The sequence below is a fragment of the Notamacropus eugenii genome, chromosome X (assembly GCF_028372415.1).
Source record: "Notamacropus eugenii isolate mMacEug1 chromosome X, mMacEug1.pri_v2, whole genome shotgun sequence".
Lineage (NCBI taxonomy): Eukaryota > Metazoa > Chordata > Mammalia > Diprotodontia > Macropodidae > Notamacropus > Notamacropus eugenii.
The window spans coordinates 2,794,099-2,813,508 of record NC_092879.1 but is presented as its reverse complement, the minus strand read 5'-3'; the positions used below and the strand labels follow the sequence as shown (position 1 = coordinate 2,813,508).

The 19,410-nt window shown below is 39.0% G+C and overlaps 1 pseudogene; it reads left to right on the top strand.

The window, feature by feature from the left end:
- Window positions 1-1,900: 1,900 nt before the first annotated feature.
- LOC140516448 (F-box only protein 3 pseudogene) overlaps window positions 1,901-19,410 on the top strand; it is a 35,732-nt pseudogene continuing 18,222 nt past the window's right edge.

Here is a 19,410-nt window from a genome sequence, read left to right as displayed (position 1 = left end):
TCTCTTAAGGAGTCCACTGCTGAGAAGGTAAAAGCATTTTGCTCATTTTTCCTTTGCTAAAATAATCCAAGCCTGCTGGATACCCAGAGGGTGTTCTCAAATAAACTTGTATCTCTGGCTGCCAGCTTAGTTGATTAAAAACAGAAGACGATCTTTCCTCAAAGAATGAGTATGTTAAACTGTTAATGTCTCTCCTCCATCCCCACCGTCCCCAACCAGGGACAGACACACACACAGACTGCCAGACCCAAAATCAAGCATTTACTCGAAAGCAGCCAGTCCTATTATCTAAGAGATCATGCAGTATTTCTATCAAATTACTTTGGCCCACTGTTTTGCAGCTTTTAGACACGAAGTCAAAGCCACAGGAATATTGGACAGCTCCTGCGAGCTGCTCCCAGGCTCACAGAGCAGCAACTTTGGTAACTTGGCTCTCGCTCATCCTGCCTCGGGAGCAGTCACGTTGAAAGATATTTTGATTACAGAAGACCGCTCCAACTACGGTACAACTGTCAGAAAGCACAAAGACAAATGTCTAATAGTCAGAACATGGCTAGCGGGTGTAATGGGAACAGTGAGAAGTAGTGGGGTGGGTGGATTGGGGAGTGTGTGTGCATCAGTAGACACGTTACTTTCCATCTACCACTATGGGTCAAGGTATGGGGATCCCTCAGCTAGAAACCATCTGAATATTCAAAAAAAACCTTTTTTTTTTTTTTAAAGGATTAATTTCACTTTTAACCCGACCTCCCAATGAAAACCCCCATTTTCTGATGTCTTTTCGGGCTAGAAGCGGAGTCCTTATTTTAGTTCCCGGGGTGGGGCTCGGAGTGGAGGGAAAGGAAGCGCACACAACCCACTTCAATGAAAGTGTGGGGAAATAGTCTCCTCTCCCCACGTAGGGGAAGGGGTGGGATCCGCGCCAAAGCGCACCTACCATCCGCCCCCGCCCAGGCCCAGGGGGCAAACCAAGTGGGCGAGGCGGAGATGAAGCTCGGTCGGTTTAAGGGAACCTTGGCTGACAGGAGGGGAGGCTCCGGCTTCGGGCCCTGCAGGCACCGTGGAGAAGAGGGGAGCACAGAAAAGCTACAGCCATTTCCTGCAGAGCTCACCATCGCCACTGCCTCCTCCTCCTCCTCCTCCTCCTCCTCCTCCTCCTCCTCCTCCTCCTCTTCCCCCTCCTCCTCTTTTCCCTCTTCCTCTCCTCCTTCTCCTCCTCCTCCCCCCTCCTTTCCCCTCCTCCTTCTCCTCCCCAACCCAGCAGCCTGTCCACGCCCCCCAAGAAGACTTCTAATCCAGAGCTTGTGTCCTCCCCTTTATCCAGGAAGGAAGGGAAGGGGACAGGAAGAGAAATGAGAGCTTTTAAAAAACTAAATGAAACGTTTGCACCCAAAAAAGGTAGTGGGGGGAGGGAGTGTAGCACAGACAGAGGCTGGAAGGAAGGCGACTGGATCCTGCACCCCGCACTGCCCGGGGAGAAGAAACCACATGCACACAAAAGGGAGACTTACTCCCTCTAGCGGAAAAAAAGGAAGAAAAAGAAAAACTCCCCAGAGCAGCATCTGCGCCAGAGCTACAATGGCGCCTTTCCCGGAGCTTTCGGAGCCACTGGGGAGAACGACAGAAGCCGGGGAGCAGCGCCTAGCACAAGTCAGGCCGTCTGGGGCCCGGGGCCCCTCAGTGCGCGCCTTTTGTCTGGGGGAGGTGAGAGCCCCCAGGGGCAGCAGTGGCTGCCCGGTGAGACATCTTCATGCGCTTGGCAGGGGGTGTTTCGGAGGGATAGAAGGGGAGGGAAGAGGAGAGGAGAGGAAGGGGTGATTGGGGGGTTGGTGGAGAGAAAGTACGGCTGGGGTTTAGGTGCGGGATGGGGGGCGGGGTAAGTGAGCTTCCAGGAGGGAGCTTAGCACAGATGGGGTTCCCGGAACAGCCACTGCCAGCTCCCAGGTACCACAGAGATCCGGAGGGGCATCGCGACACACGCTAGCCGGAGCAGTGGAGCCGCCGAGCACTCCTTTCCCCACCTCTCTTCTCCTCCAGGTGGCTTCTCCTACGTTTGGTGTAAGAAGGAGGGGAAGGAAGAACGAAAGAAAGGGAAGGAAAAGAAAGGAAAGGGAGGGAAAAAAAGGTCTGGAGGAAGTGGCATCCGCCGCCGGTCACCGCAAAGGAATTTGCCAACCCCACCGTGGCTGGCTCTGTGTATGCGAGAGTCTGGAGCGCTCTTCCCCATGCCTGGCACGTGCGTAAAAGCCAGTTGCGCCCATAGTCCCAGCCATACCTAGCAAATGATAACAACCCCAAACCCTCAGATCTTACGCGAAACATGAAGCACAAAGTCGCTCTCCAAGTTGACTTTCTTTCCCCTCCCCCCTTCCGATTTCTCTCCCAGCGATCTGCTCAACTCGCTGCACCAGAGAGAAATACAATAGCTTGGCTAAGGTAGACAGAACAAAACGTAGAGAAGAGTTGCTGCAGGGCTTTGAAACCCCTCAAGGCAAGCATCAGGATAAACTAGCTCATGCCTCTACCTCCAGTCTAAATCAATCTGCAAAATAAAGCTTAAATCAAATTAGCTAGTCACACGGGCAGAAAATTGATCTCCTTCAAAAATAAAGCTGTACATATATGTATTTATAAATAGACACACACACACACACACACACACACATATATAGACATAGAGATATAGGGATTTTTATTCTTTTGAGATTTTTTGGGGGGTGGAGAACCAGTCTCATTCCAGCCTCCAACTTGCGCTTTACTCTCCTCTTGCACAGAAGAGCTGATTTTAATCGTTGCAATTACTTTTGATGCAACGTTTCCGCGGGTGATTTCTGCAAATGGATGGAGTGTTTCTTTGCCAAAAGAGGGAAAAGCAGCAGATGACGATAACGAGTTGCTGATGATGGTGAGTTGTTTCTTTTTATTTGTATTTGCATCTTCCTCTTCACTTTCCCGAGTTGCCCTGACATTGCCATTGTACTAAGGTCAGGCAACTTGTTGATTAATGCCACCTCCTCTGTATCAGAGGATATGTGATAATTTGGCAATAGAGAAACACAATTTCCTGTTCCCTTGGCTGTATAACTTCCCAAATGAGGTGTATTAAAATAAGCACATGGAGTCAGCTTTGCCCCAATCAAGTCTCAGTCAGTGCCTCAGGGTGATACACAAACTCATTTCACACGTTCAACCATGCAGAATTGTAAAAAGATTGAAGGAGTTACACTGCTTTTGTTATTTTTTCCCAAAACTGCAAATTAAAAGAAAACAAAATCCATGGAAGCACATTCAAGCATCTACCATTCAGATTCATGTAATAAATGTTTCCAGACTAACTGCACCTCCTTTCCCCTTCCCTTTCCCTTTTCCTACTCAATATTTCACCTATAGGGAAGAGTTCTCTGATACTTGCATTATCTGATGGAAAAACACAGCCTTCCGGGATAGTAAGCTAAAGGGATTTGATAATTTGAACATATTTTGATGGATTAATGTTACTTCAATTCTTACCTCTTTACTCACTTTCACTTCCCTTTCTTTGACAAGTCTTTGTTCAAAATGATTGTGCTTGGGCTGTTGTTATCTTAATTTCTTTGTAGTTAGGATGGGGTGTGTTCATCTTTCTTTGCCTAAGAAGACCATGCCATCAGAGAAACCAATGCATGACTTGCACTTGACTTTGTTTTGAGTGAGGGAGGGCTGTGCAAGGTCACCCAGCCTCACTTCTCCTCCAGAGTCATCTGAATTCGGTGACCAGATATTCATCAGGATGACTGGAGATGACCTAGCATGAGGCAATTGGGGTTAAGTGACCTGCCCAAGGTCACACAGCTAATGAGTGTCAAGTGTGTGAGGTAAGATTTGAACTCAGGTCCTCCTGACTCCTACGCTGCACCTATCCACTGCACCACCTAGGTGCCCCAGTTAGGATGAGGTATTCAGTTCATGGATCACCTCCCATTAGTTTCACATACTTGGAGGATAATTTTTGAAATGGTATGTTTCTGAGCCCTTCACAATCCATTAATTCAAAGACTTTGCTGATATTTCTTATGAAAAACTCTAGACTGTAAGGCCAGAGATGTTCAGTAAAATCCTAAATAAAATCAGGCATGTCCGGCAAATACCTGCAGTTGGCAGCTTGGAATATTTTTTTAAAATTCATCCTTTGACCTTAAGGCAAGCCACTGCTATAACACCAACAGAAAAGGAAGGTCTGATCTTACTGCTTCAAAATATAGTCAATCATACTGGCTAATACCATGGCCTGATTCATAGGCAAGGGAAGGGGGTGTTGTAGGGGTCTTTATTATTTAATAGGAATACTATGACATAGCCTTCTGAGCTGAAAGTAGCTACAGTTTTGTAATTAAGAAAAAAGTGATATTGAACATAAATATACATACACATACAACAAGTATATTATGGTCTGGGTTTCTGACTGCATACATACAAATACATACATGTGCATAAACATACACATATGTATATACATGCAAGGAGACAGCTAGGTGACCCAGGGAATAGAGGGATGGGGCTGGATTCAGGAAGACTGGAGGTAAAATCCAGCCTCAGACACATACTAGTTGTATGATCCTGGACAAGTCACTTAACCATGTTGGCCTTAATCCATTGATGATGGAAATGGCAAACCACTCTAGCATCTTTGCCAAGAAAATCCCATGGACAGCCTGATCCATGAAGAGTTGGACATGAGTGAACCTCTAAACAATAACAACATATGTATGCTTATATGTATTTCTATACACATGCTAAGTAAACGTATGTGTATGTGGATATGTACATAAGTACATATAGACACATACTCAGAAACCCAGGCCATAGCCTACTGCTATTTACAAACACTGTCTGCCCACATGCACGCATGTGCACTCACATATTCAAACACACACGTACAGAAAGCCAAATGCTATAGCCTGATCTGCAATAAAATAAGTCCCTAAATTGTGAGTTCACATCTAATTAAAACTTGATCTTTCCCATCACTGACAGATAAGATATAGAATGTATAAAAATGTATAAGGAGAAAAGCGTCCAAGAAGGACCACCTCAAACCAATGGTAAATTTGCATTTTCATTTGGAATAAGAAAATATGATAGCTGTATAAATACAAGATATGACTAAAAGTAATGTGACATTTTAAAACTAAAAATAGAGAATTTGTACTTTATATCCAAATGGGTGAGCTTTCTTTGAAAAACAAAAGTCACGTCAAACCTATATGCTTTTTCTCAATGATGACCAAAATGTTTTTATCTTCAGATCATTTTATTTAATTACACACACGCACACACACACACACACACACACACACACATACATACACACAAACACACCCTTCCCCCCCCAAAAAAACATCCCTGCTCTTTAGGGATAGAGGTTCTTCATACTTTGACAATTTAATTTTTATAAACAATTAAAATTATTCAGAACCAATTTCTGTGAATAAGGTTGAGGATCAAGTTGGGAGATACCTGTTATTTCTCAAAAATAGTGAGGCATGATTATAAAGGAATCAGGCATTTATTAAGCACCTACTGTATGCCAGGCACTTTATACTTACTTCATTTGATCATCGCAATAATGCTGTGAGGTGGATACTATTAATATCCCAATTTTACAGATGATAAAACTGAGGCAGAGGTTAAGTGATTTGCCCAGGGTCAAAGAAGTCTGAGGCTTGGATCTGAACTCAGGTCTTCCTGACTCCAAACTTAGGGCTCTATCTACTAGGCCACCTAGCTGCCAGTTTTTACTTATCAAATAAAGAGAGGAATTTTCTCATCTTATTTATTAGTAGCCCTTGAAAGAATTCCCAGAAGAGAAGTTCTAAAATGGAATTTATCATAATCTGAGAAGAGTATAGCCTCCCAGTGTGGGAACTTTGAAGGGAACAATTTTCATTTGACTGTGTATGTTCTGAGAGGTTTGTTTAATATAAGCACATGCAGACATGTCCTAAAATTATTACTATTACTTTCTTGCCATACCTTGTGTAAACAGTGCTCTCATTTTCTTTTAAAAGAATATCACTTTAAAATGATCTCCCTCTTTTCAAAAAGAATCATTTTTCTTTATCAGTCTGTGGCTGATTTGGTGGGATTTCCCATCCCAGAGAGGCTGCAGGATAACACCTAAAGTTATAGGAATAATAATCCTGGATCTCCCCCGTTTCAGTGGGACCATAAGTTTAGGTATGTGGGACTGTAGAGGGCAAAAATGGCCCTTACCATAGTGAAAAGCATGGTTTTTAAATACTTGGATTTTGCTAAACACAATGCTGTAGAGATGAACTTTAAGCCCTTCAAATAAAAAGACAATGCAATTTATTTAAAATTAGGCAATTATTAATACTACTTCAAAGTATGGCATCCTTAAGACTGAGAGGCATAGCCCATCTACTAGCAGTTCCTAAAATTAAAACTTTCATCAGCATAAATTTTTTTCATGTTGCAAAAAGCTTAAAAAGCTCATTTGGGAATGTGATCCAAACAATACCTGCGTATGACAATGTCCTCTTTTCTTGGGCTCTTGGTGTGTCCGTTCTCTCATCACTGAAGGAACCCACAGAGTATGTTTGTGAAATATAGTTCAGCATTCCTTTTCTAATAAATAAATGCACTTATGTGCTGGTGGCCAGATATTCATGAGCAACGTGAAAGACTGAGAAAAGACTTCAGGAAGGAAATCTAGCTTTTAATCATTTAAGATCATAATGAATATAAAATCAAGAACTGATTTTTGAAGGTATGAAAGCAATTTTTAGAGTATTTAGAACCAAACACAATGAAAATGAACAGAAGTTTAAAATGGTAATGATTGTGGAAGAGAAACTAAAGAGATCTTTAAAAAGAGCAGAGATTCAGCTGCAATGTGAACTATAAGACAGCTCATTTGGTAGCACTATTATCACTGAGGCCTCAAATCACAAGTTTACACTGAATATCAACATTTTGTCTTGGAATAACCCTGAAGCATCTTGTTGGTGGCAATGCTAGATGATGTGTACATTAACCTCTGGAGATGAAATGTGAGGTTGAGGAGCCCTCTCCTGTGGGACTGAGGTTCTCAGATCCAAGTTAAAGATTCCATTTTACTTTATATTAAAGAAGTGCTTTGGTTTAACCTTCTCCATTCACAGGTGCATGCTTATTTGCTGTCAGTTAACTTTTTCTGGTCATTGAACTACAGATATTTCCATTTTAAGGTTTTAAAATTGGTTTTAGTTTCTGTTTTGCTCTCTCCTCTCTCTCTCTCTCTCTCATAACAAAAGAAAACAGTTTAGGACTGACAGCTATGCAGCAGTCCTTAGCAGCAGTTTACCACCTCTCTATTGAGAGCAGTGAAATGTGTGTTTGACCATTAGTTTTCTGGAACCAAGATCAGACTTGTAATTTAGTGCTGCTTTTATTTACATCATTTTGAACCACCGGTGGTGAACTTAGAGTAGGACACTGATTAGGTTCTGCCATTTGCAATACTGAGGAATGCCCAGACAATTCAGATCCATTGCAATCTATTCTCCTATTGTGGTTTCTTTGCTCTGCATCAGCTCATCTAAGTCTTCCCATACTTCTCTGAGGTCCTCATCTTTGTGGTTTCTTATGGCAGTCATATACCACAACTTGTTCAGACATCCCCCAGTCAATGGACACCCACTTTGTTTCCTTTTTCTTCATTAAATAATTCTCCTATGAATATTTTTATGTTAATGAAACCCAGGAATTTCAACCACAATATCATTGGACTTGGAGATAATTTTAACTTGTGAGACACAACAAAACAGAAAGCCAAACTGAGTTACTCTATTTTTACTTTTAAAGTCTTTTGCAGGCAAATCACCTGTTTTTTATCAGCTTACTTGAGGCCCTGCATAATTTAGTGGAATGTGAACCTTTCTTTCCTTGTGCTTGAATAAGAACATTAATGAGTTCAAAAATTTGCTACTTGATTCCTGAACTTTTACTCAGATTTTCACCTGTTTAAAATTAGCTTCTGAGAAAACATACTAATTTTCTAGATTATTGTCAAAGTTAACAGGTTACAACATCACTACTTTTTGAAAAGGAAAAGATAATGGTCATAGTTTGAAGGTGTTCATCTGCTGAGGGCAAGACTTTTGATTATAGTAATTCTGATTTTAAACAATGTGACCCTTTTGTGGCTCTTACTGAATTAATCCTCCTTTCAAAATTTTCCAGAAAGTTATACATCTTTTATAAATATGATAATTTCAAACGAGAAGAAAAGACAACATAGACATTAAATGAATATCAACTAACAAGGCCCTTTTTTAAAAGAGAGAAACAAGGAAATCCAAAAGGGTCAAGTAGGAATCTATCTATCTATTCATCCATCCATTTTTATGCCCATCTATTTATCTGACTGTTTCTTCCTGTCCATCCATCCTTTAGTCCATCAATCTATCTATCCATTGGCGTAGTTGGGTACCTAGACTTTCCCTGTAGGTAGGGAAAGATGCTAGGATCTGGTATTATGGACAGAATATCTTCTTATAGTAGGATGGAGCATCCCTATTCACATTTATTCTTTTGACAAATGCTTATTAAGTGCCTCTTGAACTACGTACTGTTGTAGGTATGACCAGGAGTACCTAAAAAACAGGAAGATAAAACACAAAGGCAAATAAAAATAATGCACAGTATTACAGGATAGAGAATAAAGAGGAGGAGGCTGGGACTAACTAGGAGGGTTTTTTGTACCTGAGTTTTGAACAAAGGATGGAGATTAGTGATGGGTGTGGTTGGGTGGAGAGCAAGCTGGAAAGTTAAGTGTGGTTCAGATCATTCTATATGAATATCTGTTGAAGAAACTGAGGATAGAAAAGAGAAGACTTATGAAGAGGGGGAAGGAGTCATGATAACTATCTCCAAGCTTTCAAGGGACTATCTGGGTTAAGGTAAAAATCTCTAGCAAATAGAGCCATGTAAGAATGAAATAGAGGGCTGGAACCAAGATAGTGGATTAGAAATACACTAGTGCTTCCCCCACAGCCCACAAAGTGTCTGTAAAAATTGAATCTCAGCAAATCCTAGAGCAGCAGAAGCCACCTAACAAGAGAGTGAAAGAGATTTCCAGCCAAAGGAATGGTGATTTCAGGACATGTGACTAAAGAGAACCTTGGAAGGGAGTGGCGGGTTGGCTAGAGGAGAATGCCTGTCTCACAAGGGTAGGCGCCAGTGATCCTAGGCCACTGGCAGTCATGGGAAGGATCCACCTTGCCCACACTCAGCTCTGCTTGAAAACCATGAAAAGCAAGTGAATAGCTTGCTAGAGGAGACCCAAAAATGCTGAAGAAATTAACACCTTAAAAAATAAACTAAGTCAAATGGCAAAAGAGGTCCAAAAAGTCAATGAGGAGAAGAATTTTTTAAAGAGCAGAATTAATCAAATGGAAAAGGAGGTTCAAAAGTTCATTGCAGAAAATAGTTCTTTAAAAATTAGAAAGGAGCAGATGAAAGCTAAGGCCACTATGAGAAACCCAGAAACTACAAAACAAAACCAAAAGAATGAAAAAATAATAGATAATGTAAGATACCACATTGGAAAAACAACTGACCTGGAAAATAGGTCCAGGAGAGACAATTTAAAAATTGTGGGACTACCTGAAAGCCATGATCAATAAAAGAGCCTAGACATCACCTTTTATGAAATTATCAAGGAAAACTGCCCTGATATTCTAGAACCAGGGGGCAAAATAAATAGTGAAAGACTCCACCAATCACCTCCTGAAAGAGATACAAAAAAAGAAACTCCTAGGAATATTGAAGCGAAATTCCAGAGTACCCAGGTCCAGGAGAAAATATTTCAAGCAGCTAGAAAGAAACAATTCGAGTACTATAGAAATACAATCAGGATGACACAGGATGTGGCATCTTCTATATAAGGGATCTCAGGGCTTGGGATAGGATATTCCAGAAGTTAAAGGAACTAAGATTAAAACCAAGAATCACCTCCCCAGCAAAAATGAGTAAAATACTTCAGCAGAAAAATGATCATTCAATGATATAGAGGACTTTCAGGCATTCTTGATGAAATGACCAGACCTGAAAAGAAAATTTGACTTTCAAACACAAGAATTAAGAGAAGCATGAAAAGGTAAACAGGAAAGAGAAATCACAAAGGACTTTCTAAAGTTGAACTGTTTACATTCCTACATGGAAAGATAATATTTGTAACTCTTGAGAATTTTCTCAATATTTGGTTACTTGGGAGGATTTTTACATACACACGCATACATGAGTACATATATATGCATATATATACATATATATGTACAGAGAGAAAGAGAGAGAGAGTATACAGAGTGAGCTGACTAAGAAGGAATTATATCTAAAAAAAATTAAATTAAGGGGTGAGAGAGGAATATTTTGGGAGGAGAAAGAGAGAAAGGGAATGGAGCAAATTATCTCTCATAAAAGAGGCAAGAATAAGCTTGTTCAGTGGAGGAGAAAAGGGAGGAGGTGAGAGGGAAAGTGAAGCTTGTTCTCTTCACATTTGTCTTAAGGAGAGAATAACATACTCAATTTGTTATGAAAATCTATATTATATTACAGGAAAGTAGGGGAGAGGTGAACAAGTGTAGTGAGGGGAATGATAGAAGGGAGGGCAAATGGGAGAAGGGAGTAGTTAGAATTAGAAAGAAACACTTTTGAGGAGGGACAAGGTCAAAAGAGAGAAGAGAATAAATGGGGGGCAGGATAGGATGGAGGGAAATATAGTTAGTCTTACACAACATGACTATTACAGAAGTTTTTGCAAAACTATACATATATAGCCTATATTGAATTGTTTGCCTTCTCAGTGGAGATGAATGGGGAGGGAGGAAGGGAGAGAAATTTGAGTTCAAAGTATTAGAAATGAACGTTGAGAAATGTTTTTGCACACAACTGCGAAATAGGAAATAGAGGTGATGGGGTACAGAAATCTATCTTGCCCTACAAGAAAAGAGAGAAAGGGGGACAAGGGAAGGGAGAGGTGTGATAGAAAGGAGGGCATATTGAGGCAAGGGGCAATCAGAATGCAAGACGTTATGGGGTGGGGGAGGAGAGAGATGGGGAGAAAATTTGGAACTCAAAATTCTGTGGAAATTAATGTTAAAAACTAAAATAACTAATTAATAATATAAAATATAATATAAAATAAATAATTAATAAATAAACATTTAAAAATAAAAATAAAAAATAAACTTTTCTCTTTGGAAGTTTTGACCTGATGGAAAGGAAACTTTCCTTTGTTACTCACATGTGTATACACATAGATATCTATAAATATAAACATATACACTCATACACATATATGTGAGACAATTCTATACTTATTCCCTCCTATCATCAGTTTTTCTGAAGGTAGATAGCATCTTCCTCCAAAAGTCCAAGTCCTTCCACGATTTTTTTAATTAGTCCCCACAGTACTTCCTATGCCACAGCAATATTCCAACAAAGTTCCATACTATCTGAGATATTGTCTAAGGAAATTTTCTACAATTTTTTCCATTCTTTCTGTTCTTGTCTAAAAGGTTTAATTTATACAAGAAAATATTCATTTAAAATAATCAAAACTGTCCTATTTACACTTTGGTAATGCTCTCACCTTATAATGTAGTTTAAGGTCTGATATGATTGAATGTACTTCCTTTACATCTTTTTTTACCAATTGTCTTTGTAGTTCCTGAACTTTGTTCTTCCAAATGAACTTTGGTGTTACCTTTTTTAACTAAGTAAAGAAATTTCTTTTATTTCATTAATTTATTTGTTTTCAGTTTTCAAGAATCACTTCCACAGGTTTTAATTTTTCCCCCTCTTACCCCCTTCCCTTGCCATGGCAACATGCAACCTTATATGGGTTCTACACATACATTCTTATTAAACACATTTTCATATTAGTCAGTTAAAACGAATGAGAGAAACCATGAGAAGAAAATGAAAGAAAAAAACCTAACACAAGAGAAAATAGTCTGCTTCATTCTGCATTCCAATTCCATAGTTCTTTCTCTCGATCGGGATGGCATTTTGCATCGAGTGTTTTGAGAATGTTTTAGGTCCTTGCATTGCAGTGAAGGGCTGCAATTTTTATCAGAAACAGCCCTCATATTCTGTGATTGACTGTTGCTGTGTACATTTCAGTCAGCATCAGTTCATATAAATTATTTCCAGGGTTTTCTTAAGTCTGCCTGTTGGTCATTTCTTACAGCACAATAGCATTCCATTATATTCATGCACCATAACTTGTTCAGCCATTCCCCAGTTGATGGGTGTCCCCTTGATTCCCAGTTCATGGCCACCACAAAAAGAGCTATTATAAATATTTTTATATATGTAGAATTTTGTCCCATTATTTTTGATCTCTTTGGGATACAGCCCTACAAGCAATATTGCTGGGTAAAGGGGTATGCACATTTTTTAGCCCTTTAGGCATAGTTCCAAATTGCTCTCCAGAATGGCTGGATCAGCTCACAGCTCCACCAACAAAGAATTAGTGTTCCAACTCTCCCACATCTTCTCCAACATTTATGATCTTCCTGTTTACTCGTGTTAGCTAATTTGATAGGTGTGATATGGTACCTCAGAGTTGTTTTGATTTTCATCTCTCTACTCAATAGAGATTTAGAGCATTTTTTCATGTGACTATAAATGGGTTTAATTTCTTCCCCTGAAAACTCCCTGTTCATATCCTTTGACAATTTATCAATTGGGGAAGGACTTGTATTCTTGTAAATTTGAGGCACTTCACTACATATTTCACAAATGAGGCCTTTATCACAGACACTGGTTGTAAAAATTTTTTTCCCAGTTTTTTGCATCCCTTGGTTTCATTGACTTTGTGCAAAACTTTTCAATTTGATATAATCAAAATTATTCATTTTGCACTTCATAAAGTTCTCTAACTCTTGATTGGTCACAAATTTCTCCATTCTCCATAATTCTGAAAAATACAGTATTTCTTGCTCCCCTAATTTGCTTATAGTATCAGTATTTACACCTAGATCATGTATCCACTTGAACTTTATTCTTCTGTACAGTGTCAGTCACTGTTCTATGCCCATGTTCCACCGTGCTTTTATCCAATTTTCCCAGCAGATTTTGTCAAACAGTGAGTTCTTATTCCAGAAGCTGGGGTCCTTGGTTTTACCAAACAGTAAGCTGTTATATTCATTGACTACTGCATCTTGAGTACCTCACCTATTTCTCTGATCTACCCATCTATTTCTTAGTCATTATAATGTGGTTTTGATTATTGCTGCTTCATATTACAATCTGAGATATGGTAGGACTAGGCCACTTTCATTAGCATTTCTTTTCACTACTTCCCTTTATATTCTGGACATTTTGTTCTTACAGAAGAATTTTGATATTAGTTTTTCTACCCCAGAAAAAATTTTCTCCAGTAGTTTCATTGGTATGGCACTCCATAAGTAAATTAGTTTAGATAGTATTGTCATTTTTATTGTACTAACTCAGCCTACCTATGAGCTACTGATGGTTTCCCAATTACGTAGTTCCAACTTTATTTGTGCATAAAGTATTTTGTAATTTTGTTCATATAGTCCCTGGATTTCTTTAAGAAGGTAGACTTTCAGATATTTTGTAGTGTCTACTAAAGCTTTAAATTGGATTTCTCTTTCTATTTCTTGGGCTTTGTTAAGAATTTATAGAAATGCAGGTGATTTATGGGTTTATTTTGTAACCTGCATCCTTACCAAAATTGTTTATTATTTCAAATAGATTTTTTTCTGGATTCTCTAAGTATATCATCATATCATCTGCAAAGAGTGATAACTTAGTGTCTTCTTTGACTATTCCAATTCCTTCAATTTCTTTTTCTTCTCTTTTCTTTTCTTTTCTTCTCTTATTGCTAAAGCTGATATTTGAATATCATATTGAATAACGGTGGGGATAACAGACATACTTGTGTCACCTCTGAACTTATTCCAAATGCATCTAACTTATCCACATTGCATATCATGCTTGCTGATGGTTTTAGGTAGATACTACTTATTATTTTTAAGGAAGGCTGAATTTATTTCTGTTCTCTCCACTGTTTTCAATAGGAATGGATGCTATATTTTGTCAAAAGCTTTTTCTGCATCTATTGAGATAATCAGATTGTTTCTGTTACATTTGTTTTTGGAATGATCAATAATGCTAAGAGTTTTCCTAATATTGAACCAGCCCTACATTTCTGGCATAAATCCTACCTGACCATAGTGTGTTATTCTCATAGTAAATTGCTGTGTTCTTTTTACTAATCTTATTTAAAACTTTTGCATCTATATTCATTAGAGAAATTGGTCTATCATTTTCTTTCTCTTGTTTGACTCTTCTTGGTTTAGGTACCTGAACCATATTTTTATCATAAAAAGTGTTTGATAGTACTCTGCCAATTTTCAAACACAGTCTTTATAATATTGGAATTAACTGTTCTTTAAGTGTTTGATAGAATTCACTTGTAAATCCATCCGGCCCTGGGGATTTTTTTCCTAGGGAGTTCATTGATGACTTTCCTCTCGCTCAGTTCTGCTGGACTCCTGTTCTGTGCTGATATGTTTGAGAATCCACACTGCTCCCTCTGATTAGTTTGCCTGGTGGTTCATGCTTTGCTTTCCTATGACATGGTGTGAGCTGGTATAACCTATGCTCTCTGTACTCCCACCCAGCCCCGTGTAACAGATCATTTTCATCTACCTTGCAGGCTGTCCTGGGAGGGATATCTGCCACACTCTCTCTCCTAGTGGATTCTGCCACTCTAAAATATGATCAGATTCTCTTTTTTAGAGGTATTTGAAGGAATTTGTGGTAGAACTTAGGTGAGTCCATTCTCTCACTCCGCCATCTTGGCTCTGCCCCCAGTCTCTCTCAATATTATTTTTCTAGCTTTATAAAATAATGTTCTGGTAGTTTGATTAGTATGGCACTGAATAAGTAAATTAATTTAAGTACAATTGCCATTTTCTTATATTATCTCTCTCTACCCACGAGCAACTGCTGTTTTCCACTTACTTAGATATGACATCTTTGCTGCATAAAATGTTTTGTAATTCTGTTCATATAGTCCCTGGGTTTTATTTGTCAGGTAGACTCCTAAATATTTTATAGTGCTTACTGGAACTTTAACTGGGATTTCTTTTTCTATCTTTTGCTGTTTGGCTTTGTTAGCAATATACAGAAATGCAAATGATTTATGTGGGTTCATTTCTCTTTTCTGTCATATTGGACAATCTGGTGAAATTGAGGTGGCATCTCAGAGTTATTTTAATTTGTATTTCTCAAGTGCATAATGATATAGAACATTTTTCCATATGATTATAAGTAGTTTTGATTTGTTTATCTGAAAGCAGCCAGTTCATATTCTTTTGCCAGTTATGCTTTGGGGAATGACTTGTATTTTTTAGAAATTAAAAGTCAGTTCTCTATATATTTGAGAAATAAGGTATTTATCAAAGATACTTGCTGTAAAATTGTTTTCCAGCTTTCTGTTTTCTTTCTAATCAAGGTTGCATTGGATTGGTTTGTGCAAAAACTGTTTCATTCAAACAATCAAAATGACCCAATTTACATCTCAGAATGCTCTTTATCTATTGTTTGGTCCTAAATTCTTCTAAATAGATCTGACATATAAACTGTTCCATGCTCTACTAATCTGCTTATGACATCAACCTTTATGTCTAAATCTTTCACCAATTTTTGCCTTCTCTTGATTAATAATTTAATATATTATCCTATACCTAGTTATTACCATACTGTTTCCCAGTTTTCCCAGAAGATTTTTATCTAATAGTGAGTTTCTGTCCCAGAACCTGGAGTCTTAATATATCAAATACCAGGTGCTGGAGCCATTAAATACTAAGTCTTATGTAACAAACTGACTCATTGATGCATTATCCTGTCTCTTACACACTACCAGATCGTTTAGATGACTGCTGCTTTATAACACGATATGAGATCCGGTATGGTGAGTCCACCATTTTTCTCTGATTCCTTTGATATTCTTGATCTTTAGTTCTTTTAAATGATTTCTTTAATGATTTTTCCAGGTCAACAAAATTTCTATTGTTTGATTGGATGGCACAAAGTTAATTAGTTTAGGTATGATGGCCATTTTTCTTATATTAGCTGGGCCAATCCATGATCAATTGACGTTTTTTCCGGTTTTATACGTCGGACTTTATTTGTGTGAAAATATTTTTTGTATGAAAAGAATTTCTCTTCGGTGGTAGACTCCAATGTATTTTATATTAACGACAGTTACTTTAAATGAAAATTTTCCTCCTATCCCTTGTTGCTGGTCTTTGTTGATTATATATGATAATGTTGATGAATGATGTGCCTGTATTTTATATCCTGCAACTATTTTAAAGTTATCAATTATTTCAACTAGCTTTTAGTTTATTCTCCAGAATTCTCTAAGTATACCATCTGGAAAGAGTGAAAGTTTTGTTTCCTCATTATCTGACTTTATTGGAAAGGCTTCTATCTTATGCCCGTTAGAGATAATGTTTAATGGTAGCTTTAGATAGAAACTATTTCTCATTTTAAGAAAAGTTCCATTTGATCCTGTGTTCTCTAGTGCTGGGCTGAGGTGGAGGAGGTTGGGAAAGGGGGCCTTAGATTGCAAAGCATTGAAGCTCAGAGGATTCTTATGCACAAATATGGAAATTCCCTGATTATCCTACCCTCTTCAATGTAAGTAAATACCTGCCTTAGGCAAGAACAGTTATTAAGTGAGTCAACCAATCAATTAGAACCATGTGAGCGTAGGATGTGTATATAACTTTTGGAATCAATGAAAGGCATTTCCTTACAGGATTTGATCATACCTTTAGAAACTCATATTAAAGAAGGGACTCTTCTCAGAAAAAAAATTAGACATTCCTAAGATTTCCAAGTAGAGAGAAAGGAACAGTTATAGCAAGTTGAGCAAAGAGCTGGTAGAGCTGTGTCAACCAGGACCACAAGAATGAGAACTTAGGACTGAGCTCTGGCAGAGAACTCTTGGGGGTGTAAGCTCAGTTCCATGTGGACAGTCTCAGGCAGGTAAAAGTGAGGACTTCTAAACCTTAGAGTTCTCATGAGGCCCCCCAGGGAACAGCTGGGAATTGAGGTGTGAGACCCGGGCTATCTCGTGCATTTCCGCCTCTTCCCCGTGGGAAACTTGCTGGGGACAGCATCCTGCCCTCGAGATTAATCCATGGTCTGAGCACACCTATTGTTGTCTAAGGGCTGAGAACAGGCATGGTATTCAGGTGCAAACTATGTGGCAGGAGAGCTTAAGTAGGGTCAGGAAAGCCTGAAGGCACTCTTAGCCCTGAGGGGCCCTTAGAGGAGAGAAGGCCCCTCTCCCCTCTCCCCTCTCCCCTCTCCCTCTCCCACTTCCATTCTCTTACTGTAAGATCTTTGCCTCCTTGGGAAGAGGATTCCTCTCTCCTGAGGAAGAATTCACCCTGCACATGTAACCAAGACCCTGAATAAAGCCTAACCCTTGTTCGACTCTGGAAAGTCTCTTCTCTCATGCGTTTATCTGGTTTGGCCAGCCGAAGACCTGCGACAGGTAAGGAAAGACTAGGGTAGCCCTTAGGCCTCTAGGCCTGACAGAGAACGAAAATATCAAAGATGGATACTGGCTCTATGAGCATTCCAGACAAGGATAGCCAGGCTGGTGCCACCGCTGTACTCACCTACATGAGGACTAAGCAAACATCCAAGAAGAAATCTGGTCCTTCTTCATGTTCCCCTCTTAACTGTGATCTGCTTTTTAATAATACAAAATTTGCTAGTACTTTGAATTTTGCTTCAATTACAAAGAGGTCAAGGGTAAAATAGAGACAGATTTAAATGTCAATTTCAGGAGAGTCGAAACTCTTCCTAAATGTTAGGAATTTCCCTAACTTATAAAGTTTCATCTAAAAGAACTTCCTAAAAGCTGAAGAAAAAGCAGCCTTGTGGACTGAGGTGGTGTACTATTTAGCCTCTAGAATCCCTTGGAAAATGGGCTTAAAATTGTAAAATGGTGCTACATTTAGATAACATGTCACAGAATAAAAAGGCTGGGAACATTCTTAGATCACAGTATGTGAGATCTGGGAGGACAAAGAGATCACAGAATATGGAATGTCAAAGTGAGAATGGACTATGGAACACAACACCTCAGAGGTTGTGAGGATCTTATTAACATCACAGAATACCAGGTCGGAAAGGCACCAGAGAAACCAGAATGTCCCTACTTCAGTGGGACTACTGACTATGTAGTTTACCTAACATTGAATCAGCTCTGCATTCCTGGTATAAATCCTACCTATAATGCATTATTCTCATGATGAGTTGTTATATTCTTTTTGCTAATATCTTGTGCAAAATTTTGGCATCTATAACCATTAGATAAATTGGTCAATGATTTCCTAGAACTAGAGTTAAGCAGGCCTTAAGACAATTTAGGATACAAGCCCCTCCTAGGTATCTTCCTGAAACTAAGGCCTAGTGGAACGAATGACCATTGTATAATCAGCCAGAAATATTCAGGGAATAAATGTGACTAGTCTTTCAGAGACCTTAGAGTCCAAACTCTTTATGTGACTCTAAAGGAAACTGAGTCCTAGAAACGACAGATGAGTATAAGATCAATAGCAAGATCCAAGGACTAAAAATGTCAAAGCCTTCAAAGGCTTTAGTCACTCATTTTTCAATCACACATTTCAGTAAGTCCAGTGACTAGAGGGGAAAGTTATCCCTATGCAGCAGAAGGGACCTCTGTGTGACCAACCGAGTGTTTCTTAGGCCTAGAGCTGACAAGCTCCAAACCCCTGCCTGGACTCCGCCTGAAGCTCAGGCCCAGAGAGGTAGACAGACTAGTATAAGATCACTAACAAGCTGCCACAATTAAAAATGACAGGACTCTCAATGTCTTATGCCTTACCAACCCAATATCTCCCCACACCCACACTCTGCCAGGAAAAACTAAAGAAGAGGGAGCTTCAGTGCCTGGTGTGAGACCTCACCGAGGCTGGAGTTCTAGAGCAAAGAAGACATTTAGAGGTCTCAGAGTCAATTACCATGAGCAAGAAGCAAATTAGAGGGTGCCAAGGAACATCAAATACTAATTCATAAGGCGACAGCATTGACACTATACACACACCTGAAACTTCAAAAGGGAATATGAAGTCATCTCAACCCCAAAAAGCATTCTTGGAAAAGCTCAAGAAGGATTTAAAGACCCAAATTAGAGAGGTAGAAGAAAAATTGGCCAAGGATTTTAAAAATGCAATTGACAAAATAAATTTTTTTAAAAAAGATTTCACTGAAGAGAACAGCTCATTAAAAGTATAATTGGCCGAATGTATAAAAAAGTATAAAACCCAAGTGGAGAAAATAACT